Genomic DNA, 25,410 nt, shown 5'->3' with positions numbered 1-25,410 from the left:
TTTTTGGTGTATCGTAGTGAAATGAAAAAATAAGCATTTCAGTTTTTTCTGGGGAAAACTCGATACCTAGGTTGTTTGACCACGCTTCCAGATTGTTCAGCGTGGTTTGCAAAGGATTTTGAAGACCTACGATGTCGTTGCTAGCGACTGACACAACACCGTCGTCTGCCAATTGCCTTAGGTTGCAGTTTGGGGCAAGACATGAGTCGATATCATTTACATAAAAGTTGTATAAAATGGGGCTCAAACAGGACCCTTGTGGCAGTCCAAAATAACTGATCCGTCTTGTTTGAGCGAGACCATTATCGAAATTCATTGCTTTTTCAGAAAGGAGGTTGCAAAGGTAAGTGTTTAGTTTAGGACTTAACCCCGCGTTTTGAAGTTTTTGACCTAGTATGCTAATCGATACTGAGTCAAATGCCCCTTTTATATCTAGAAATACAGAGGCCAACATCTCTTTACGAGTATGTGCCAGCTCTATTTCTGAAACTAGAAGCGCTAAGCAATCGTTTGTACCCTTACCTTTGCGGAAACCAAATTGGGTACTGGACAACAAGTTGTTAGACTCCAACCAGTTGTCCAATCGAAAAAGAATCATCCTCTCGAACAATTTGCGCAAGCACGATAGTAGGGATATAGGTCTATAAGACCCGTGCTCTGATGACGGTTTGCCGGGTTTCAAGATGGCGACTACTTTCACCTCTCTCCATTCTTGCGGGACTATATTGAGATCTATCATTTTGTTAAATATCATCAATATCCGCTTCTTCGCCACGTCTGGAAGGTTTCGGAGAAGACTACTCCTAATCTTATCCAGTCCGGGGGAAGAATTATTGCAAGAAAGGAGAGCTAGGGATAGCTCGACCATGGAGAAAGGTGCATCCAAGCTGGGATCACTGCAAGGCGCATGTTGTTCAAATTTCTGCGCTGGAACGAAATCTGGACAGATTCTTTCGGCGAACTGAAAAAGCCAGTCTCCTGAAAATCTTTCGCTCTCATTTGTAATTGTGCTGTTTCGCATCCTTCTACCCATTGTCCACAACGCACGTAGCGAAGTGTCAGGCGGGAGGTTTTTGACAAATTTGCGCCAAAATCCTCTCTTTTTCGCTTTAAGTAAGTTTTTACATGTTCTCTCCAGTGCCTTATACTTTTCGTATAAGGCAATGGAGTCATGGAGTTTATATTGTCCAAATGCCTTTCGCTTCGCTACGTATGCAGTTTGGCAGTCTCTGTCCCACCAAGGAGTGGGAGGCTTGGTATGCGCCCTTATTTGGCGGGGCTCTCTTGTTTGGGCTGCAAGAGCGCACTCGTTTACACAGTCTACGAGATTTTTGTATTCCACTAGTGGGTCAAAAATGGATGTCACAGATGGCAGCCTCACTGACATAAGTGCGTTGTATCTCGTCCAATCAATATTCCTTGTCATGTCGTAGTTGACCGGTATGCTATTGATTGGGCGCCTTCCAGTAGTGATTTTAATTTCAATCGGTAAGTGATCGCTGCCATTAGGGTCCTGGATAACCTTCCACAAAGTATCCAGAGCAAGCGACACTGAGCATAGAGACAGGTCTATTGCACTGTCACGCGCCGAAGGCCCTGCCACTCTAGTAGCATCGCCGGAGTTTAATATTATCAATCTATGGTTGTCGCAAAAGTCCCTAATGACTGGAGCACGTGAGTCGTCTCGTGTGCATCCCCAGTCGTATCCATGAGAATTGAAATCTCCCAGGATAAGAAAAGGTGTTTTCATTGCAGATGCTATTATTTCAAGATCCTTTTTGATCTTCTCAAGTTCAATCTCGGCTTCCGGTGGGATATATACAGATGCAAAGGATAAATCAAGATCGCCTATCTTTGCCTGGATTGCGACACATTCAATAATTAGTAGTGAGGGGAGGGGTATTCGAAAGAATTGTATGTTTTTTCGTACTCCTATGAGTACTCCCCCACCACGCCTAACCCTATCTATAGTGTTTCGATCTTGGCGTATAATGTTATATCCGTGGAAGGTAACTTTTTTATCAGGGGAGAGCCAAGTTTCTGATAGGACAAATACATCTATGTTGTGCTTGTTTACCTGTACTTTAAACATATCTATTTTTCCAAGAAAACTTCTACAATTCCATTGGAGTATGTTAGCCATGGAGGGGTTAATGTTCCAATTGTACCAACGAACTCAAAGCAGGCCATTGCCCAAGCCATTGCTTTATTGCGCTGACCAACATTGGTCGTGTCATAGCAATTATGCTTTTCAATGGTTCTGGAAAAGCCAGCGCTGTAATCATTGAGTCAATCATTTCTGATATGGACAGCGACTGAACCTTTCGTCGAGGTTTCTTTTTTGGCTCTGGCTTGGGCTGGGGATTTCGGGGGAGGGAAGGAGAAGGGAGTGATGGAAGATCCTCGTCCAGCGAAGGATTGTTAGGTTTTCTGGGACGAGGGGCACGTGCTAGACGAGGTGGTGCCTGGGGAGGAGAATTTTTCTTCTCATAACGTAGAGAAGCTTTCTTCTCCTTAGGAGGCGTAGCCTTCATAGGAGTTTTCCTAGGACGACGTCGATTCACGGATCTCTTCACTCTTATTATCACCTCCGAGATTTTAGGGACTGGTTCCTGGTTTACCGATGTGAACTCTTCAGCTAGCACGCTGTATGTGTTTTCGGTCGAGCTACCATTCGCTAGAACTGCAGCATATGACTCACGGGCCAATTGGTACTGGGCTTTTTTTAGTTCATTTTGGGACTTCTTGTACACTGGGCACTCTTTTAGTTCATGCCAATGATTTTTACATTGAGCGCATTTGAATGGCGCTGCAGTGCAATCCGAGGACGGATGTTGACCTTGGCATTTAAAACATTTAAACTTGTTGCTGCAAAAGTCTTTTGTATGACCTATTTCACTACATTTCTCGCATGTTGGAATCTTGGGAACAAAGGGTCTTGCAATAGGAATGCGGAGTCCTTCGTACACCAAGAAACTAGGGAGTACAGTTCCCTCAAACGTAACGCGCTTTGATTTTGTTTCCGTGTACGTCTTTTGCCCGTTTACTGTGGAAGAGGTGTAAAGTGGTTTCACCGCAATCACCCTCACCCCTGGAGTGGAAAGAGTCCGGAAAGCACCCATTCCCAACTTTAGCAGTTCTTCGGATGGAATATCCAGATCCTCTACGACACCTGCTACCTCAACTATTCCACCTGGTATATACACCCGGTAGTGGTCAGTGAATTGTGGATCAGCTGCTATAGCGTTCGCCTGCATTCGGTCGCTAACGGTGATTCGTATCCGGTTAGTACGAACACGAAATACATCGGTTACCGCAGGATAGCTTTTATGCAGGGATGCAGTTATAGCCACTAGGTTGAGCTCACTTTTTCCGGGCATCATGAAGACACGAAAGTCTCCCCGGTAGCAAGATGGGTATTCACGATGTCTTGCTTTGTCAGTCGACATTGGTGTGACGGTAGCAAGAACTTTTTTGCAACTGGTTCCTTCTTCTACTACTACGGGTGCTTTCCTTTTCTTATGGGATACCGTAGTGAATCCTTCATCAGAGGAAATCGTTACAATTTCCATATTGGCCATATTGGCCACAACAGTTGGGGGCAAACAGATATTATTATTTAATAGAAATACCGCGGAGAGAAATGCAAGATAAGAAAAAAAAATGAGAGAGAAAAAAAAAAACAAGAACAAAATACTAATACGTACAAAACTACTAGAACTTTGTCATCAACCTATCATCACGCACTGATGTCTACTCACAAAGGCGGAGACTGTAACGGTACTATGTACACTCTACACTCTACACACTCAGCACAATACACACTTGCCACACTGCTTACGCTAGGCATGTGGTGCGTTATATGAAATACACTCGTTACACACAAGTAGGACTTCACACTCACCACCAGGACACACAGTGATACTACTAAAAGGGCAGTCGGTGAACTTTCGGCTTTGAAGCGATTTCGATCTGTTGCTGTGGAGCGATCGTGATAAGCATCCGATCGCATCGACGGTTGGAGACAGAATGACTTTTATCGATATAAAATTCCAAAAATCTTAAAAGTTTTTTTTAAATTAAAATGTTATCAAAATCTAACACCCATTTGAATGTTAAAAACCCTCCTAATTAAGGTTGCCCCTTTTAACGCGTTCATGTTTCATCGTGAACGTGAAAGAAAATGCTCCTCTAGCACGGGTAGGAAAATTCCAGTTTCTCCCCCTAGCACAACCACGCCCTCTTTTTGTGCATCCGCCATTTTAGTGCCGTCGCAGCGTGTGAGGCGTGGCCGGTAGAGCATCGAGCAGTCGGCGGTCTCCTCATCAGATGGCGACCAGTTTGCGTTCGTCGCTTGTTTTGAACGGAAGCTCTTGTCGGTGCTGGTTGGTGGTGCGTATTTCTAGTAACGACAAAAGGAAAGGAAGAAAAAAAACAACAACAAACAAAGGCTATCAGCATTTATCTTGTACTGCACGATAAGGCGAGTAGTAATCTAGTGATTTGCGTTTTCGGTAATTAGTGATCGGTGTGTGTGTGGCAGTGAGTGGGTGAATGTGAAATTCAATTGCATCTCGTGCTGCGTGTACATTTGCATACCATCGATTTGAGATTCACGGGAAGCGAGTGATTGTTAAACAAACTGCTTCTAAGGGTGTCATTGTGGTTTAAGTGTAATTAATAAAAAAGTATTCACCAGCTGAATGGGCTTAGAACATGTGTGTAAAACTTGATTTAGATTAATAAAAAAAGCAAATAATCTTTAAGCAACCATATTTGTGTGGCAAATATTCTGGCAAATCTGGCAAGTGTTTGAAATTAAGTGCAATATTGTAATGCTTTCGTGCAAGCAAAGCAAGTGATCGCAAGAGAGCAATTAAAAAACCCAGATACACAACTTAAATTAGCACTGAAAGCAGTAGAGCCATTGATTGTGGGTCACCGTGTGCTAATCGTCTGCCAATGAATACACAGTAAAGTACGTAATTTAGCCAGCCTTGAGGAAAGTGGAGCTGTCCTTCGGCAGATAGTACCCGTGATTGCCTGTCTGTGTGACTGCGTGTCAACAAGATCTAAGGTAAGCAAATTGATTTGTTCTATAGCGAAGGCTAGCGGGAGCATACTGCGCCCCAGAGGGGATGGAATTAGTGCCTCCCGCAGCCCGGTCTATGGTAGCCTTATTTACGATAATGTGGCTGAAGTGAATACTTTCGCTGTACCTTCCGCGCACGGACCCGTTCTTTGCAACGTTGTTGGGGACACTAAGTACATGACTCCAAAGAAGTGGCACCGTGTCGGAGCGGGTGCAAACTACCGAACGCGGGGAATGGTGACATGGAATTGGAGTAACCGATAAAAGTGGCACCTTTTTCTAATGCAAACAGTCACACACGCCACAAAGTCTGTCGTACGTAAATCATTAAATTTAATGGCCCCAATTAGGGGACGGCAATCAAATTGTGGCAGTAATACCTGGTGGCTTGGAGGCGGATCGAGTCGGCTATGGACAGGGAGAGCGGGAGTGGCCGCTGTCATAACTGGATGGCCGAGAGGGGGCAAGATCATAATCATCACGGTGCTACTAATAAATGAGCGCACGAAGGAGGAACGAGCCTACTTTGTTGTTAATTGTAAAAAAAGATTCCAATGATTAGGGGTAGTAGAAATGCTCAAGGATGTTAGATGGCAGAATACTAAAAAATCGATTTACCCATTGGAATAAAAATGGAATCAGATCATATTTTCTTGCTGTTTTATGAGTTTGTTTATAAGATAGAGAGGACTTGTTTAAAATATTGGCCAGGCGGGACAGGTTGCGATCAAGATACAAGATACGAATGTTACATTTTATACGAAAAGAACGTTTTTGTTGCATGGAAGTCATACAACTGTTACACATTACACTATGTTCGATCACTAAACCGCGGTCAATAACATTGCCACACAAACAGCAAATCGATTCATTCATATATCATTAAACCATTGTCGCATTTGTACGTGACAAACGGATCAAGCGAAGGATCCGACGTAGAAGATGCTATTGAAGCGAGTACCACAGCTGAAGGCTTTCAATCGCTTCCTTCATTCATCCACTGGCACATGCACAAAGAAGAGAAAAAAAACACAAGCCAAATCACAGCCAAAGGGAATGAGAACAAAATCCGGGAGCTCTCCATCAAACGGACGACCACCGGCGATCGATCTTGCTCGAACTAAAAAAATAAAAAAAGGGCGGCAAACTTCTGCCACAAAAGCGGATCGCTCGTCTGCACACCTTCTTCCCAAAAAACCTTTAAGTCCAAAATCGTGTATCTAGTTTGGCGGTGAAAATTAGTCAAAATCGTCGTCCTCGCCTGTCGTCGATCGTGCGAGGTGAGCTGCGGGCGGGGATTAATCGCAGCACACCGCACAGGAGAAGGTGCGACGCGCTAGCGGGGCGAAATGTGTATCACAGCCGCGGTCGGATATTTGGCAACCAGTTCTTGCGGACGCGCGCATTTTCGACCGTTTCCTTCTTTCGCAAGCCACCGTGCCGACGAGTGATCTTGCCGGCGGATGTTGTCACCGACGATCACCGGGCTCTTACCGTCAGTTAGTCACCGAACAGAGCAAGCGGTGCTGACCACTTTGCGGTTTCGGTTTGCTGTGACAGTGTGCTGACACACTGAAGCCGATTGACGCTTAATGCTCGTACGCATTCTTTCCGCTTTGTAGGCCGCCGATCAAGGGATACGCTTCTAAGCGAGATGTTACCGATGAATGAATGAACTGTTGAATGAGTTTCGCATGAATGGGTGAGGATAAATTAAGAAAAAAGTATCGCTGTGAAAAAAAGCGTATTGTAATATTTCATTTAAATAATGTTCGTTTCTATACAACAACAAACCAACACACATTGGAAGGCCGCTGTGAGATCACTAAATTATTTTTGTATGCCTCTTGGCTGATCTAATTCCACCAAATGTATTCACTAAAGGTGTGCCCCGAATCGATACCCCCTTCCAGGGAGTCACAAAACTGTTAAGTAGTTTGTTTTGTGCGAAACCAGAAAAAAGGCCGCCACTCAACCTTAGACGGACTGCATCATAACCTCCACCACCAATCTGCCCCATCGGTTTGTGTAGGTGGTAGACGACTTTATGGAACCTTTTTGTTTGCTGCTTTACTACATCCTCACCATCATCATCGTCATCATCACGATCATCATCATCGTGCATCAGATATTCCACTTAAAGTTATGCTTTATTTCCAACGCATCAATGCACTAATGGATTTGGCTCATCGTTTGAGAACCTACGGCTCATCCTGGCTGAGTTGAAGCTGAACTGAGGCAGAGAGGAAGAGACGTTTGATGAACAAAAAAAAAAAAAAAAACGAATAAACTGGTTGCTGGATCAATCAAACCGATCCGGAGATCTCTGAGATCGTAAAACTTTTTTACGACTGTTTACATTATTATCTGCGAGAGGACAGGGTCCGGACTGTGTGTGTTTGTATATATCCAGCACCAGGTGAACACCGCAAACGCGCAAAGGTGTGAACAGAGGCAAAGCTTCGCGAGGGTTTGGGGCGAATAATGTTGCGGAAATGTCAAAACCCTGGGGCGCTGATGGCATTTGTAGATCGAGAATAGGCTAGTGGCGAGTTTTGCGCATCTAATAAGATCGAGCCATTATGGGAGCACGTGTAGCCTATGGGGATGAGATGTGTTTCGTCATATTAAATAAGTCAAATAGTTGAGCAATCTTGTTTTAAGTAAACCATATACACACTGCTCTTATCGTTAAACAGTACAAGGCATGGTACGGTCTGGTTTTATGATTTGTATTTTCTTCTCCCGCTCGCCAAGTACACCGAGCCTGAATGCTCAATAAATCACACCACCCAGATGCGTCACGGAACGTCCATTCAACCGTCCGGCAATGTTGGTAACCCAAGCAATAGCTTGGTGCGCCTCCTAAAGCGGTGAGAAATAAACCCGATCCAGGTTCATCCCTTTCAGAACGGCTCACCGGCTCGATCAGATTAATGGGCCGTTTTACACGCCACCCGCCGTATCGGTCCTTCGCTGCAGTTCCCTTCAAACGAGTACCCAACCCGATCCGGTGCGTTCTCCGGGCGGGCTTTTCCTTGCGTGCGCCTTTAACAAGCGTGTATTAAGCGAATGATTGATTCCTCCCTTTCGTCAACCGGGCCCATTTAAGACAACATTATACCGACCGGCACCCAGGCACTGTCACAACACGGTGGTGCGTCTGCCGCTACCACCACCGGCACTGCCCGATGCATCCTTCGCTTGAGTAAAGGCCGCTCGTAAAGCCTCTTTTTATGTGTGTGCTCGGACGACCAGTGGTCCAGTGGCAGGCTGCGGCAAGATGGGATGCTTAGATCGTAGTGTCTTCGTTTTAGAACCGAGTCGAAATGCTGTTACAAACCGTCACACACGCCGCTTGCTTGATTCTACTGGGGCGCGCGGCCACTTCTTCCACCGCTGCCAAGTCCTTCCCTGCCAAGCCTTCTGTCGGCGGCGTTGTACCGCCTGTCGATGGAAACGACCATAATTATTCTTTTATTAGGAAATAAAATTTCACTTAAAACATTATTTTCGGCCTCTCACCTTTGAAGGGGCACTCGCGGCACTCGGCCAAAACGGTAGGCCCGACCGGCCCGACCGCGACACACGCGGCATACCAAGGCAGACCAAAAAACAAACAAACGAAAAAAAGAGTAAAAAACAACAGAGAATGCCATAGCGACACCTTACCCCAAAAGCTCTTGCTAATTCGCCGCTCAAGTATGGTAGGTGCGCGCGGGAAACGGATGGCGGGAACGCGGGAGACTAGAATCCTTCGCGAGCTGCGGGCATTTCTTTCCCCCGGTTTTTGCCGAATTGTCCGGTGGGAATGGGAAGGAAAATCGGCATCACTTTTTCGCTTCCATCTTCCCTTCCCCTCCTTCTTGTGCTTGGGCTTGAAAAAATATTCAAAATACATTGAAATCCATCGGCTCGGACACACTCTTTGGTTGTGTGTTGTCGATTGGCGGCACCTTCTGCCTTTGATACTGCCGATCGGCCGGTTCGCTTTGGTTGCTGGAGTGCTTTTTCGCTTTTGGCTAGGCTCTGGATTCGGCTCTTTTTTTTTTCTTTTTTTATTATTTCGTTTTTTGGGGATTTTGGGGGATTGATCTGCCCACAATCCGCCATTCGTTCTACGCTGCGCGCATGGCTCCATTAGGGCTGCGCACATTCTGTGGACCAAGAGCTGCCGGTCAGAAAAACTTCAATCCTTCGTTTGTTGGCTTCTTTTGTGCCAAGCTTTTGGCAGGAGCCACTAATGCGCCAGTGACGCCTGGGTGGATGGTTTTTTCGCTTCAATCTCTCTCTCACTTTTTCACTCTTTACCTCTCTCTCTCTCTCAGTTTCCTGCATTAGCGTCACCCTGCTTGGGCTTGAGTGCTTTCGCACCGGTTGTGTGCGTGGCTAGTGCCTAGATGTATGCAAATTTTATGCGACAACAATTTGTTTTAATTGATCATTGATTGAAATTTTCAATTAAGACCTGGCCGGCCCGCCGGAAAATGCTTTCTTACTCACGCGCTGCTTTTGCCGCCATGGGCGCTGGGGATTCCGACGGATGCTTTTGCTTTGCGGTGAATTGTTTGGTATGTGCGGTATGCCAGCAGCAGTGATAAATGGGTAGACTTTGGGGATTTGTGTTTTGCGCGTTTGGTCGGTTCCGATCAAAAGGAGCGGTGCGATTCGGAAATGTGTGGTTTGTGTACGCGCGCGTGAGTGTGTGTAGCCAATGAATGCCTGCAGGGGGGTGAAATGTCATCGAAACCTCTTTTTTGTGCTAATTCCTTTTTCTAGCAAATCTAGTGTATAACTGTAACCCTGCAGCACGCAAAGAGAAAAGTGATCCTTTTGAATATGGAGCTTATGCCAAGAGCACAACAACAGCAAGGTCGCGTGCTCGGTGGTTTAAATAGACCCGAGTGATAATGCAATCTGGTTTATTAATTTAAGCTTTCGATTAGGAGATTTCAGTTTTTACTACGTTCGTGCTGCGGTTTGAACTTGTTTGTTCATTTCATTTACTGGCTTTACCTCTCGCTCTACGGTTTGGAGGTAAAAAGGATTAAACATAAAATTAGAGCACGGCACAACGAAAAAAGAAACCTTTTAAGATTACATCAACTCTAATTTACATTTCGGAATAGAACATTAGCCTAGGTAGGACGCGTAAGCGAACGGCTGTTGTTATTTGCGTGTCGTCTTTGCATGTTTTGGGCTAAAACGGAGCACAAGCCAAAGCGTATGCTTGATATGTGATGCGTGTTAAAAGTTGGCTTTTGATTTAAATTTAACTCCAAAATATTCATACCATACAGCTCACCGTTTGTTAAAAAGGAAAGAAAAATCGGACTTTTTTTTTTCATCTTCTGAAACTCATTTGTCCCTGCGTGTTCTTATCGGCCTACCGAAACGTCACTCTTGATCGTCGATTATTTTAAAACACCGCTGTTCTTACGCTCACTTTCTCCCCCCACGAAGGGTTCGGTGCATCCTTTCCGTGCCATCCAGGCAAGTAAATCACCGCACCGTCCTCTCAGGGTGAAGTGGTTCCGTGCCGCGGTGGTGGTATCGCTAAGTGCCGCCGGGGCCTAATTTCTGTAATTGTGCGCTCCTTACGCGTGCGGAGTTTCCATTGCATACCGCGGTCCGGTTAAGAGCGGCTTTCACTCCGTACCGTTTCGAGCGTTTTTTCAAGTGGGCCTCAAGTCAGCTAAAAACCCACCGCAGTGTGTCCGAACCGAACGTAGCACATAAAAATAAACCACCGAAAAAGGGGAAAAGAAAGAACACTCACACAAAAACACGTACAAACTCGAGGAAATGTGCACCCGGTGCAGTGGATGCAGGCGAGCGCATTATTGAATCGTGGTGCCAATCCGGCTCAGGACAGTTTCGCGAAAGCCAGGAAGTTTTGGGACGTGTGCAAAACAGCGTGTAAGAGCCATTCGCACCGCGCATCAACGGTGGCGAATTCATTCGATTCGGCTGTGTGTGGTTGAAATATGATACGGCTGGCATCGTGATCGTGGCGCTGTGTGTTTTATTCGTTTGCCATCGATCGATCGAATAATAGTCGTCCCGCAAATGGGGTGAGCCGCTGCACAGCGTGTGTATCATCTTCTCCGGGTGCGTTTAGTAGCGAGATGAAGTTATCGATGTGGAACATCTTAACTCTTAAGACGCCTGGTACCGGACCCAACAGCAGGACAGATTGTCATTTCGTGGAGCTTGTGCTGGTAGATTGCTGGAATGATTGTTATTCGGGATCGTTTTGCGATGATCTGGCTGACGATCGGATCGAACGGGGTGATGATAAGGATCCAATTTCACGAGCGGTTAAACGTTTGTAACCAATCGGTAAACGTGGTGACAAATGTACGACTCAATAAACGCCCTGATAATCTGCACTGGATACCGATCAAAGTGAAAATGTTTTTTAGAAGAAAATGGAGGACGTTTATGGCACGTAAAGTAAGGAGTTATGTAAAAGGAAGTACAAGTTAAAGTAAAAACTTCGATAATCTGCTTGCATAAAAACACGATCGTTTTTTGGTTCTAGTCAAGACACTTTGCAAGTGTCATAAATCTTCGGTCCATGATGCACGCTGCAAATCTGAACGGTCAACCGTTATCAAGCCTTGGGACGAGGACGAAGTTATCTTAGACTCATAGCTTACATTTCCATTTCCTTTTTAATGCAACCGTGTCATCACTGTTTTATTGAATCGTAATTATTCACCGTGACTGTTTATAGATCATGTGGCCGCACGCTAGTTACCAAGTACCTATCCTATCCGCTGGATCCGCGTCTGTCGTAAAGCCCTTGAGAACCTTAGAATTCATGGCCAGAGATCTCTTCATCATCTTGGGCGAGTTGTTTCGGAAAGGAGCAGACGTATAAAAAAACACACTCACACACACACACACACACACCCGTGTATGACATCTTGGCGTGTCCAAGAGCATCACCGGGAGAAGTCATTTGTTCTGGTCGTTATTCGACCCGTTACACCCATACGCGCAGAGAGCGCCCGATTTGCCGTCGCTTTCGGAGGCACTTAAGGCGAGGTTTTAGAGCTTCTTCCGCAGTGGGTACGCGGTGGGTTTTATGTGTTTATGTTAGGCGCAGTTTTTTTTTTGCCGCCGCCATCGTCGATGCTGCTGCTGCTGCTGCTCCTCTGTCGGCTGGGCCGCTTAATGGCATTCTCCTATAACTCATCGGGTTCGTTCTGTTTTTACTCCGCTGGCTCGTTGCTCGTCTTGCGCCTTGCCATCTGGCCCGCGGGGCTGCCCACACTGGTGCGGCACATTCGGTGGGATGGATCGGGCCGAAAAAGAAAAGGCCCCTCCAGTTGCTAGTTGCCAGAGGTACGTTTTGGTGTGTGTGTGTGTGTGTGTGTGTGTGTGTGTGTGTGTGTTATTTACCAGCGACAGCTTGTATGACGAGTGTCGCGGCTGGCGTGTGTTTCTTTCGCTCTCTCCGTTGGTGCTTTTATTTAAACTGTACTCTTTTATTGGGCCTATTTCCCGCCTGAAACAAAGCGGGGAATGACGCGTTTTCCGACCCCATAGCAATTTGTACTGCGCTCGAGGACAAATCATCTTCTTTCTTTCCATTTCGAGCAAATAGAGACATAAAGTGTACACTGCTGCTGCTGCTGCTGCTGGCGCTGCTGGTGATGAGAATGTCGCTGCTGATAATGAGCGCCATCATCAGCATCATCATTATCAAGAGCCGGGCGGTGACACTTCTAGCCGTACGGGGAAATTTTATGGGCGTCAGCATGATGCGAACCGTAGGGAGCGCTCGAACGGAACGGTGCCGCAGGGCGGGCACGATTGATTGGAAAGAAATTAAAGTGTCAAGCTAAAACACCAACACAAACCGTAGGGATAGTGGACGTGCAAGCAATGCCCTCGAACCCACCGAAGGTTTGAATTGAATGAGGGCCATAAAACTGTCCACACCGTGTGACACAGCGCTAACGGTTGTGGCAAAAGGTGGAAGATATATTGGCCGGTTGCATGCAATCCGGCACTCGCCAAAAGCGCCATATTGTAGTGATTTCGGTGAAGCTTTTCTTCTTCGTTCCTCCTTTAGAGGGAAAATGTTTCCGAACAATCATCGCCCCTGAAGAGTTCTAACAGCGGTGCTAAAGAACGCAAACGAGAAGCAGTTGGACAATTTAATTAACGAACGCACGGGCGAACGGTTGTGGCCGCCATTGCGCACGCTCGAGTTCCCCGAGAGGTGAAAATTTGTAACACAGCAAACACACACACACACACACGTGGACCAGGGAGGAGGTTTGCTTCCATCTTTCCTTTTCGGGCTAGCAATTAGAAAAGATGTAGGGAGGAAAATTGTTTTCCCCTTTTTTTCACAAGCCAGAACCGTCCAGTCGGCTAGGAAGAAAATGGTGGGCGCACGCGGCACAGCACCATTGTAGCACCATAATTTGTGGCATTAAATGGGCCGATGGCATGCGGTCCAGTCGTAAGACAATTTGTTGACCATGCTGAACTCATGAAGCGCTTAGCAGCGAGGGTGGCGGGTTGCGTAATGAGCTTCACTCGTCTTCCCCCTGTGGGAGTGGACGATGCTTTGAAAGCAGTAGCGAGAGGCAAATGAAACGGTGTAATCGGTTTAGTAGCACAAACAAAAAATCGACCATTCACCCACGGGAGTAAGAAGGCGGCTCAAAATATGGGCCCAGCTATGCTACTTTTGGCAATTAATTAACGTTTCTTAATAAGCTTCCTAATTTGGCAAAAGTCGCTCTTGCGCTCGGGGGCGGCCAGTCCGTGCGTTTGCGCGTCACGCGTACACTGATGGAAGCAATTTGGGAATGATTAACCGCGAGCTTCTGTGCTACCTGATGTGGGACGCCTCTGGGGCTTTCGGCCGCGTTGCGGTTTCTGTCCCACTATACTCACTCACTCGAAGCACCACGAAAGTTAACATCAATTTGCAACGCGAAAAGTGCTTTAACGCCAAGCATCCCGTATTTCGTGCTTTTAACGAGCTAGTGCGCATGTGTGTGTGTGTGGAGGGATATTAATTCTCTCGCTTTTTTTTCGTGAATGTCGTGCCGGAAGATCGATGCGAAGGTTGCGTTTGAAGATGCAATTAAACGCCAACTCCGTCCTTCCCATTTGCCGTGCATTTTAAGAAGCAAAGCACGGACGTGGCGACCACTTGGGCCGGCCCGGAGTGAGTGGTTTTTCGCTTTTCACCCGCCGGTCGTTTTTTTTTCGCTCTGTGTATGAAACCTCCAATGAAGCCTCATCAATTTTTCACTTTATTGGTGCCAGAAACATTGTACACGGGTCACTTTCGAAAGGGTTGCCGCCGCCGTGCTTGGAAGGATTGAGTTTAGAGCAGCAGATGATTAGTGGCGTGATAGTGGCGAGCAACGGCAGGGGTTGCATCAATTTGTTACGACATTCTTCGGTGGTACAATTAGTGTAAAGTTTTCGAGCACATTTCGAGACCGGCGCTGGCAGTACGGCACTGGTTGGTTATGAATAATTCAGTCGGGCTTTGTGATGGTGGATGATATCGGGTGGCAGTTTTGCGAGCATGGAAGGAAGGTTGGAAGGTTCTTTTTTGATGAATCGATGTAATATTTTAAAAGAAGAGACTATCTTTCGAAAAAGTGGAAATGGATCGAGAAAAGCTTGCGAGAAGTGTTAATCTACTGTTAATTGTATCATTTATTTCAGAATAGTATCATCAAATACTTATGCTTTAAATTTCCTCGAAAGGATTGTTACTACCTTTAATTTAAAACAATTATTTATCAAAACTTACCCAATTAGTGAGTATCATTCACAGACGATGTATAACGTAAAGTGGTAAGACAACTGTTTTATGCCGCGTAGTTATCGCACATCAGTAAGACAACTCGTTCAATAATGTACTCAGCTATGGTCATCAGTATCTCAGCATATCAAAACAGGGAATTAGACAGGAATAGAAAAAAAGCATATTAAATAACTACAAAGTGTTTACAACTGTCAAAAATTGAATTATTGGGCTGCTTGCAATTCTTCATTAAATTTACTTCATGGATTAAAAAATCAACCTTATCAGTAATAGTTGCATTCCGTTTGCAACCATATGAAATTAGACGCTTTCTCATTCGATAATTAATCTTTTGTGTTGAGATCTTAATGTTTGTTTTTGAAATGCAGAGCCCAATATAGTGCGCCTATTTGTATGTCTACCTTTTTTTGAAACATTGCCTTTTTGTGATGTTTCACTTGGAGAAACATCCGGTATACCTGATATCCTCAGAATGGCAAACACCTTCGTCAGCGCTCAAGGATACACTCGTAGACGCAGACGGCAATAGCAGCAGTAACAGCAGGTTACGTTCACTTACACAACGATCCTTGTAAAAGTTCAAAAACTCTCAACACGAAGTCAATAAATCATCATTTCCGGCAGGGTCACGGGTCATCTTCCCGGTTTTTTGCCACTTTGCCAGCACTCGCTTTCCCTAAACCTAGCGTACCCGTAATTCAGGTAGTTGCGAGGGCGTGTGTGAGCTGAGATTCTATTTTCCTTCACCCGGCTCAACACTCATATCTCGTAGCTCGTATCTACTGCTCACAGTCGTCGATTCGTCGTTCATGCAATTTATCGAGCAGGTACGATCTCTAGAAGAGAACAAAAATATCTCAAGTGCTACTAGATCTTGATCGTACTGGGTCGGCACTTACCCGGGATACCGGGATCTTTCTGGGACAACGATCCGTATGTTCGGATTTGGCTCCAGACACGGGCCGGTTGCGTTGGCGTCTGTTCTGCAATATTACAACCGTTTCCTCGAGTCGATCGATTGAAGCAGTAAGAGAGAGAGAGGGAGAGTAAACAACCATCCTTCCAGCACGATCGGGCAGGTAGCGGCGGGTTATCTGATGCTATAATGCCTTCAATGCCTTCAGCTCATGTTCCACGGGTGACGAAAAGGGGTGTTGTAGGCCGGTAGCAGCACGGGGATGGTTGTTGATGTTGTTTGCTGTAGAGCGGGGCTCAAAATATTAGCGCTATTAGATAAGTAACTTTTGTTGTTTGGATAGTCCCCGAGAGTGAGCTGCTTCTGGTGTTTGTGTGTGTGTGTTTTTTGTTGATTTTGTTATCGTTATTGTTCACTGTTTGAAGTGATCTCTCCAGCAGCGGTGAGCGGGATTTGCAGTGATCCAGATCTTGACCGTGGCGCGCACACGGGAGCTATGTTTCGGTGCCGGGCGGCTCATTCATTAGCGCAGGGAACGGCAGATCAGCACGGGTGACGTTGATGACAGGTTCCCGTCCAAAAGCGGAGCTGCGGACGGAGTGATTGATGCGGAAGATGCCCGCTGACAAGAACGGTCGCATTTGTGATCGTCCACGATGTGATCGGTGTTGGTGGTGCGTTGACAGCAGCCGTCCGGGATTTCGTCGTTGATCTTTCGTCGGCGGGTGCACTCGATCCCGGGTGGAATGTTCGTAATAGGCTTATAGGAGGCAAGATAGGGAACGAGTTGCAGCTGTAGCGCCGCCGGGGACGCAGGCACACAGTTCGATACCTGACCCCCGGCATGGAAGTGAGGTTAGAAGGTGGCGCTGCAAACCGGTAGCTAATCAGCGGCAACTTAGGTACTTAGGCATTAGTGGCGTTGGCACCCACATAGGATGCGTCTCAGCGATGGATGATTGATGGCATCTCACTGTTAGAGCTGCTGACGAGATTAGAGCCTGGGGACTGTGCTCACACAAAACACAGACACCAACACACACACTCAGCATCGTTTTATCACCATTTGCGGTAATGAATATTAGGTGTAAATGTCAACCGGATCGGACTACCTCACTCACTAGGGCTGGTGCGGTTTGGCGTTGGGTTAGCGTTTGTTTCGCTGCCAAGTTGTTGTCGGTGCTTCCGATACGGTTGAGCTGGCTTTGTGTTTGGTTGAACGAGCGAGTGTGTTTGCGTGCGTGCGTGAGGTATCATAAATCACGCGACTCGTTGAGAATGGAGAAGACTAATAAGCCACAGACGGATGGAGAGTGATGGAGAAACACATGCAAGCTGATGTTCCCGAATGGTAGCGCTAGTAGCGAGCGGCCCAACTCCTAAGCCCGGAAATGTGAATTGTGCATACGCTTTGACAGTGTGCAGTTTTGTGCTTGTTAGCTGCAGCGCTGTTCGTTTGGTGAGTTGTGAGTTTGCAAAAATTTATGGCAACGGTTTTGCTGCTGCCGCATGTTCGACTACTCGGTGGAGAAGAGACCCTGGGTGCCTTTCGGCCATGCAAGGCTTTCCGAGGACAGGATTGCAGTGCATGGCCATAAAAGTTCTTTCCCTTGCTCGCCTGGGAGCAAGACAGATTGCGCTCAGCTACCTGATCGATGGCGTAATGTTGAAGCGGCGTGAAATTTTCTCATAACTGGTTGCCCTTCTCCAGTTTGGCCACTCGGCCGTCCTGCGCTGTGTGCACAAAAAAAGGTGTGCACAGTGCGTGCTGGCAGCGTGCGAGAGGTAATGTTTCAGCTGGGATAAAGCACTTCCATGTTTCCTGCTGACACGCCACGCCGTTGGGACGGTGTGTGGAAGAAGAAGCAAAAAAAAGGACACATTCGAATTTTCGAACCCGATCGGTAGGACACGGAGACGAACACGGAAACACGCTGGTGCACGGAATCTGGCCACAGGCGCCAGTGTAGCGACATGCGATCCAGACCGTACCGTTCACTTCTCAAGTGCAACCTCCTCCGGCGTGCGGAAGGCCATTACTTATGGGAAGGATCGTCGTTTTTCTTCTTCCCTAGCTGTTTCTGGTTTGTGGCTTGCTTTCCCAGCACTTTACAGCATCGCGAGCGGAGAGATGTGTTTTGGGATGAAAAATGCACTGCAGCAGCGTTCCAGAGTGCCAGAGCACGGCAGTGCGGCGAATGTAGCTCACGCTGGAAGCATAATTTCGTGGGAACAGTTGCGTTGTTTGGGGTGAACCGAACGGCGAGCGTAATGTGTAGCTCATGCGTGTTGGTAATTTATTTCACCCTTTCATGCTGACCACTATGGCTGGTCGGCTGGTGTATATGTGTTGTGTGCTGTGTGTGCGTCGATCAATACCTGTGCAAAGTGGCATGTTTCTACTGGATGCACATAATTATGCATCTGCCAGTGGTGCTTATTTTCGAGCATATTCGTTCATATGCAGATGGTGAGAGGGAAGCACTATATTTGCTTGCAGTGTGTTGTTCGTTGCATACATAAACAAATATGTTTGTGTGTATTTGTCTGGGGAAACTGGATTATATGATTTCAAAATGGCATCCACGTACATCCATAAAGATGATCGAATATTTCACTACACATTAGTACCGGGAAAACGATGGTATCATACAGGAAGGCAAGCTTTTCAAATAAGATTGTATTACCAGCTTTTTAGGAAGATTGTAGATGATTATTCATTGACGAAGGTAGAATTCTTATTGTAATGAGTACTGTTTTATTGATTACTCTAAATTTCAGTTATTTCGTAGCATTATTTCAAAAGATCTTGCATTGATCTTCGGTTTTGAAAAATAGAATTCAAATATTTTGATAAAAATTGATCGCAAAAAATAAATTGCACTGGAAAATTGCCTATTACTTCGTTAACATAAAACCACGCCAAATATAGAGTAGTCCATATGCGACGACCCACAAATTATGGAAAATTGCTCAGGGAAATCACTACTCTCCTCAAAGTAGCAAACGAAGGCTATAGTTGAAAAAATACCGTACCACTTATAAAAAGTAGAACAATTTAATTTTTCATCGCGTCTGGGCACTGTCTTCGCAAGATCCCATATTTTAAATCGAAGCAAGTTTGTGTGTGTGTGTTGAACTAATGCAAGGTCTCGTGACTGGGCTGGCAAGAAAGGGAAAAACACAGAAAAAACCATAACTTTTCTTCTAATGGCTCCCCGTGGAAGTGAGCGATGGAAGTTGTTTGAGTTGAATGAATCATAGCTATACAAAAAAAATATAATAAAGGCGAACTGGACCATAACTCAACCAGACGTGGCAGTGTATGTCTGGTCTGAACCGTCAAACGCTCTGTTCGTGGCTTCGGCGAACAGACAGGCCCGTCAGATCCCGAGACAGGCCGGGACTTATAAATTTTAATTGAACATCTCAATAATGCGCCCGAAACCGCACGATGATGATGGTGCTAGCCCGGTCTCACAGTCGAGGTTTTGCCATCCGCCTGGGTGCGCATCTGGACAAAGAGCACTTCAACGGTGTGTGCGGGCATTTGTTCTGAAATGAAAAATCATTTTTCCGGTGGTAAACAACTCACTGGGACGTGGCGTCGTACTACGAGGGCATGAGCTCATCGACGGATCGGCTGGAGCAAAGCAGCAGGCGAAATGTGCTCGCGAGGCCGTTTGGTGCAGACGATACACAGGGCAGGGGAGGTGAATTTCCCGGTATGTTTTTGCTAATGGGTTTAATATTTGCCATAGCTTCCGGGCGACCAAAAATTAACCAATCGACCGAATGCATCCAGAATGACGCACCCTCTTAGCCAGTGCCAGTGCGGTACGGAGTGCAAGGCTGCATGCGGAGGGCGCACCGGACGCCATTGGGAGCACATAAATTTCCATTCGTAACCATAACTCATGGCCTGTGAGATACAGCAACTGTTTGCACAATGGACCATTGGGTCCATTTGCTGGTGGGTGGAGTTCCGGGCGCAGTTCGTTAATAGCTGCATCGGAATAGGTGCACCACCACCACCACGATGCACTACAGAAACCATCGACGTCTGAAGCGCACCGTATGTCTGGCGCGCCTGTTCGCTCGGTCGAGTGAGGGGGGGGGGGGGGGGGGGGGGGGGGGGGTTTGTAAGGAAGGGGGAAACAAAAATTTGAGTGCATTTTTATGAATTGTACATTTTTGCTGCTCGTTAACCATTCCCAGCTAACACGGCTTGCGGTCCGATCTTCGCGTAGGGAGCATTAATTAACAAATAATTGTAGCAAGATGGACGCAACGCTAGTTGACGCTGTGTGGAGCAGAGTACAAATTTAAGACGCGCATCATTTCCGACCGGGAAGAGCTTAAGGGATTACCGACGCAGTAGTAGATAGATGTAGCAATTTAACAGACAATGGAGGTAATAAAAAGGAATGCAGCTGTTATGGTAGCTGCAAATAGATGCACTTTGTACGCATTACAGTTTAATTGAAGCACTTAATAACTTTCCACCGTAATTAGGACAAATAGGCTAGCTAATTGCTCGGTAAGCTTTCTGGAGCTTACGTTTAAAATATTGTTTTATTTTATGTAAGATGTATGTACTTGTTTGCTCATGAGGTGTAATTATACTAGGTAGAGGTGAATTTCCTCTTCGTTTAACGGTTTGTGTGCAGAAAGTCATCGGCAACCATATACACTAAATTCAGTATAATATGCTCAGTGTTCAAATCGCGATAAAAATGAGTTTTTCAACTGGATGGACATGTTCACTATGCTTTATGAAGAGATAAATATTTAAAAATTTAGGTTTATTAAACAACTCCCAGAATAAATGAGAGAAAATTCGATTTATTAAAGATTTAAATTTCTCACGAAAAGTTCTCAATTTGTTCCTAACTATCCCAAGGGAGAACTCATCTACCACCGTCAGCGAGAGGTTTGTATAACAGAAAAAGCTTTCAGCTACTATCGTTACACTTCCTGTGCCGCGTGAAAAATCGCTCACTCGTGTTACAGCATCCATCCGGCATTCCGGCGTGCCGGACAGGAATGTGACCGGGCGCCAGTGGGAACTTTCACCGTGGGATTTCAGGTGCCCGAGGTAGATCAATCCCGAAATCCCCCATCACGGCTCACAGCCCTACGATCCTCATCAGCTGGAGAAGCGGTTGATATTGGTTAGAGTTGTCAACCGTGTCTTTGAAAAAAAAATAAGGAGAATATAAAGAAAAACAAAACCTCACACATACAGCGAAAAGGTGACGAGATGCGGCGGATACCGCGAGCTCAATAAATAAAAAGGTTTCGATTAACAAGATTCCGAAGCGATTTGTATCAACCGAACGTCTCTAGGCGGGGTAGCGGCGTAAATCTGAAGCAACGATCGGCGCCGTACTATCGCTGGCTTTGCTGTTGGCGACAACGATGATCTGAAGATTCTTTTGCCTCGGCTTCATTTTTCTTTCCCGCCGTCGGCAAACCACAAAGCGCCCGCTCGGATTGTACATGTCACCCGAAAAGCGAAGGGTTACCCAGCCAGTGGATGGGCACTTTCTTTCGGATGTCATTCGTTCTTCTGCCAGGCTTGAGATTGTACGTGTGTGCATGGATCAGAGAGAAATGTTCTTTTCACTTCGTTTTGTGCTAAGCTTCTGCTCTAGCTGCTTTTACTTGAGATGAGAGCGTTTGATGTCTACTAACAAAAAAAACTGTAAAGAAAAGGAAAAACAACGAATAAAACGCTTACATCCGGCGCACCCTCGAACGCTCCGAGAGCATGAAAGTGGCATTAAAATGTTTTGGTGGGACAGTTTCCGCCACATCCGCCAGCACCGTTTGCTGGCAGCTTCCTTCTAGCAGCCCAAACGGCCCCGCCAGATGCACATTACAAGTCTATCGGCTGGGCAGCGGAGCATCAGCGCTGACGATCCCTTTGCACGGCACCAGAACGTGTGTGCGATCAATCATGGTGCGCTTCGATTCCGGATCCGGGTCCGGGTGGCGGGCGGGAAATGGTTGACCGTTGGCCCAGGCCCAGGAATTGATATATTCGGCAGTTTTACGATCGTCGGCAATCCTTTTCGGTCTCACTTAAGTCGCGATCGGTTGGGGAGCATCTTTGTCACCGTCGTAGCAACAAACTCCCTCCCCTATCGGGATCTGATCAATCTCGAAAGGAGCGAAAGTGGTTTCGTGAGCAACCATTTCCATCTGCTTTATCGATCGAGCGAGCTGAGCGGGGGAAAAACGGAGTATAAGATGAAGGGAAGGAAACAGGCCGAGTGCTCTGATCGCTCCGGTGACGCCTCAATGGACCTCAATCGTTCAGTCGGAGTCGATTAAGCATATTAGGGAGAAAAAAAAAAACAACAACGAAGAAGTTTGCCGAAGATGGGCACCGCACTCCTACCAAACGTGGTCTGGTGTTCGCGCTCGAGACGCCGGCTTCACGGCTGCCATTGGAAAAGAGGTGGGGAGAAAAACAAACATTAACGAAATTAATTGCAGTGATTTAGTTTATATAGATATTCCTTCCGCTTGGGTTTGCTCGTGAGTTTGCTCCGAGGGTCGCGCGGGCTCGTGAAACGCATCCGCAGCGCCGTTCCGGATACCCTCCCAACACACCGGTGGCGTTCGATGAGGCTTGCGTAATGGATTCCGATTGTGCGATCGCGTCATCCCGGGCGTGAGTGGGGTTCATGGCGGTTCCGTGCGCACAACCGTGGGGACAAGAAATATTTGGTAACATTTTTCAAATTTGTCGGCACGTTTGCGCTGTCCTCTGAAAGCTTAATATTTCTTCTTTTGGGTGGCGGTGGTCAGTGAGCCGTGCTTGGGCCGCTCCCCTGCGATGGCGATCGGCTGCTTTTCTGTGGCTGTGCTACGTTTGCACAACAGAATCACACCAATGGCAGGGCGGGGGATTCTTCTGTTTATTTCTGTTTCTGTTCCTGCCGTTCGCTCTATTTGTCACACTATCAGTGAGTGGCTGCAGGCAGAATGGGGGCAAATTTTATTCACCTTGTCGATCGAGAGCCATCTCTTATCGGGTGTTTAGTTGTGGATGGGGTATTCTTAGCCAGGACACTGAGAAGATAGGCGCAGTTGAACGCAGAAGAATTAAATGGACTTTCGATAATTTAAACTTAAATCAACATAAAGTGATTCTATGGCATTCTTTGCAGAGAAGTAGATGTAGGGAATAAAACAAAGTACATATAACTCTTTTCAAAAGTGAAAGACATCCGGAGTGAGGCGAAAGAAAACGGAAACAAAAAGAGCAAGTAACTGCGAGAAGCAAATCACTAGCCCAAAGTGCAGTCACAGAGCAACACACAAAAGGAGAAAATAAAATAAAACCAAAACCAAAACCAAAAAAAAAAAAAACAGAAATGCAACAACCCCCAGAAAGGATGCCGGCACTTACAAACAATCACCCACAGGACCAGGACACAGAACCGAACAACGATCAGTCCGACGCCATGCCCATACGCCATGTGACCATATAAAACATACAATTTCCATTAAAATCAATAAATGATCGAGTGCTAAATTATCATATAATATGCATTTTGTCGTTTCCCGGTCTTCCCGGTGCGCCTCGGGCGTTGTCCGTTTCCCCCCTTCTCGCCAGCTCCCGAGCGAGCAATTTTGCATTGTCCGGGAGGGACAGAAGAAAAAAAAAATCCGTAGCCGTTTTGGATGCGCTTGTGCCGTCAGTTCCACCCCTTTCAGCGGTTCTGCGGTTTGATTGTGTGTGTGCCTGAGTGCGCGCGCGTACGGTCGTACGGGTTGATGTCGATAACTTTCGCTGCAGTGATCAATCTCGTTGGTCGGCGAAACCTCACACACGCAGAAGTATTTTTTTGTTTCGTTTGTTTTGTTGCCGCCAACTGACACCCTGCAGCCAGGGCGCGCAGTGTGAGTGCTTGGCTCATGGTGTTGATCGTTGTCATTACCGATCGTCTTCAGTGTGTCGTTCTGTTGCTTGATCGATTCTCGCTGACGCTGACTGAGATGCTGGGGGAGTGGGTTCCGGGTACGTTCGTGGCGCGTTCGGCCGTTGATGTCCTTTGTCTTTGTTTTATGATTTGCAGGGTTGCTGGGGCGACAGAATGTAACGCAAGGCGAAAGGGGAAGGATGGATGGTAACGGCGGCAGGTGACGAGTGTGTTTCTCTTCCACCCCCCCTCCCCCCCTTCACCACTCCTTCTCCGTTGCCACTATTGCCTTGGGTTGGAGCTTAAGAGGCAAAACCGACGTCGTAAAAGCCCTGGTCTTAAGTACGCCATAATATACGGTTATGGTGATCGTAAAAATGTCTCATTTGCAAATGAGTCAATGAGTGAACGATGGGGTGTTATGGAAGGGAGGGGGGGGGGGGAAAGGGGAGGAGTGGTAGACATGAGATGCTAACGGCAGGGGCAGGGTGAGAGATTTTGTTCCAACCGTGTATCGCGGCTCGTATCGACACACAAACGAGACCCGGTGCCGAAATGTGAAAGATCGGGCGGAGCGCGGTCAGCGTTGACACTAACGGGAATCAGGTATGGTGAATTAATTAATCACCACACAGAGCGGCTCCGAATGCTGTGCACTGTGGGGCGTTGGGCGGTGGTCAAATTTACGGGCTGCATGGGATGTGTGTAGTTTTGGTAGTTTGTTAAACAGTGTGGATTAGCTTCTTGTTGTTGGTAAAAATAATAAACATTTTTTTCGTTCAACTATTATGCTCAAATACTGACCACTTTTACTCGGAAGCATTTACCACTATTCCACCGTTCGGGGGTGAGTAAATATTTGAGATGCTTTGGGGCTTAGCCGTCGACTTGAGACAAAACAAACAAACAACAAAGGAAGGAAGCCGACACCTTGTTTTAGACCTCCATACCTCCTTACCGCCATGCAGCTCTTTCTTCAAACCTTACCGCCCTATTCGTTTCGCTCCTTTAACCGCATATTCGGCGTGTTTACGTGTTTTGCTTAGTGTGTGGTGTAGTGGCCAGTAGTGAATGTGAGCTATTTCCGAGTGTACAATTTCTACTGCGTACGATATGATTACGTTTTGTAGCAGACCAGATGATACCATCGCATACAATACCGCCACCACTCCCCAATGTCGGTTAATCCGCCCTGATGGAACACACTCTTTTATGCTCATGCGTGCATGCGTTTGGAAAGGCCCGCCCGAGACCCGAAGACCTCGTGGTGTCACACTCGTGGTAGACACATTGGCTGCGGCGTTGTTTTCTCTACCCTCTGGCATCCCAATCGAATGTACAAGCGCTCGTGCGTGTGTGTGTTGAAATATACACATACAATGTTCGAACGGGCGAGCGCGAATGGTTCGAATTTGCATAAGGAATTGGCTGGGTTCGCTGAATCAATTAGGGGAGTTTCATTTCGGGTTTCGCTCCTTCGAATCATGCGGCTAGCCCGGTGCCCGGTGGGCAAGAGTGTGGTGTTTTGGGAGAGTGATTTAAGATGATTTAATTACTGCTTCGGTGTCGAGCTGGACTAATGGATGCCGACAGACCCAGCGGGGCGGTTTTTTTCCCTCCGCAGGGCGCGAGGGCATGAAGATGGCCAGTC

General features: G+C 46.7%; 1 protein-coding gene across 4 annotated transcripts in view; it reads left to right on the top strand.

The window, feature by feature from the left end:
- The first annotated feature begins 4,181 nt into the window (after positions 1 to 4,181).
- The window catches only part of LOC120949900 (GATA-binding factor A), a 35,862-nt gene continuing 14,633 nt past the window's right edge, over positions 4,182 to 25,410 (top strand). For 2 of the 4 annotated variants that reach the window (XM_040367493.2, XM_040367492.2), the window contains exon 1: positions 4,182 to 5,077. The gene's annotated coding sequence lies outside the window, so the exon portion shown is untranslated. The remainder of the gene's footprint in view (positions 5,078 to 25,410) is intronic. The other 2 variants (XM_040367491.2, XM_040367494.2) reach the window with 2 other exon arrangements.

The sequence above is a fragment of the Anopheles coluzzii genome, chromosome 2 (genome assembly GCF_943734685.1).
Source record: "Anopheles coluzzii chromosome 2, AcolN3, whole genome shotgun sequence".
NCBI lineage: Eukaryota > Metazoa > Arthropoda > Insecta > Diptera > Culicidae > Anopheles > Anopheles coluzzii.
The sequence above is the reverse complement of the archived record's forward strand: the minus strand, read 5'-3'. Positions and strand labels throughout refer to the sequence as shown.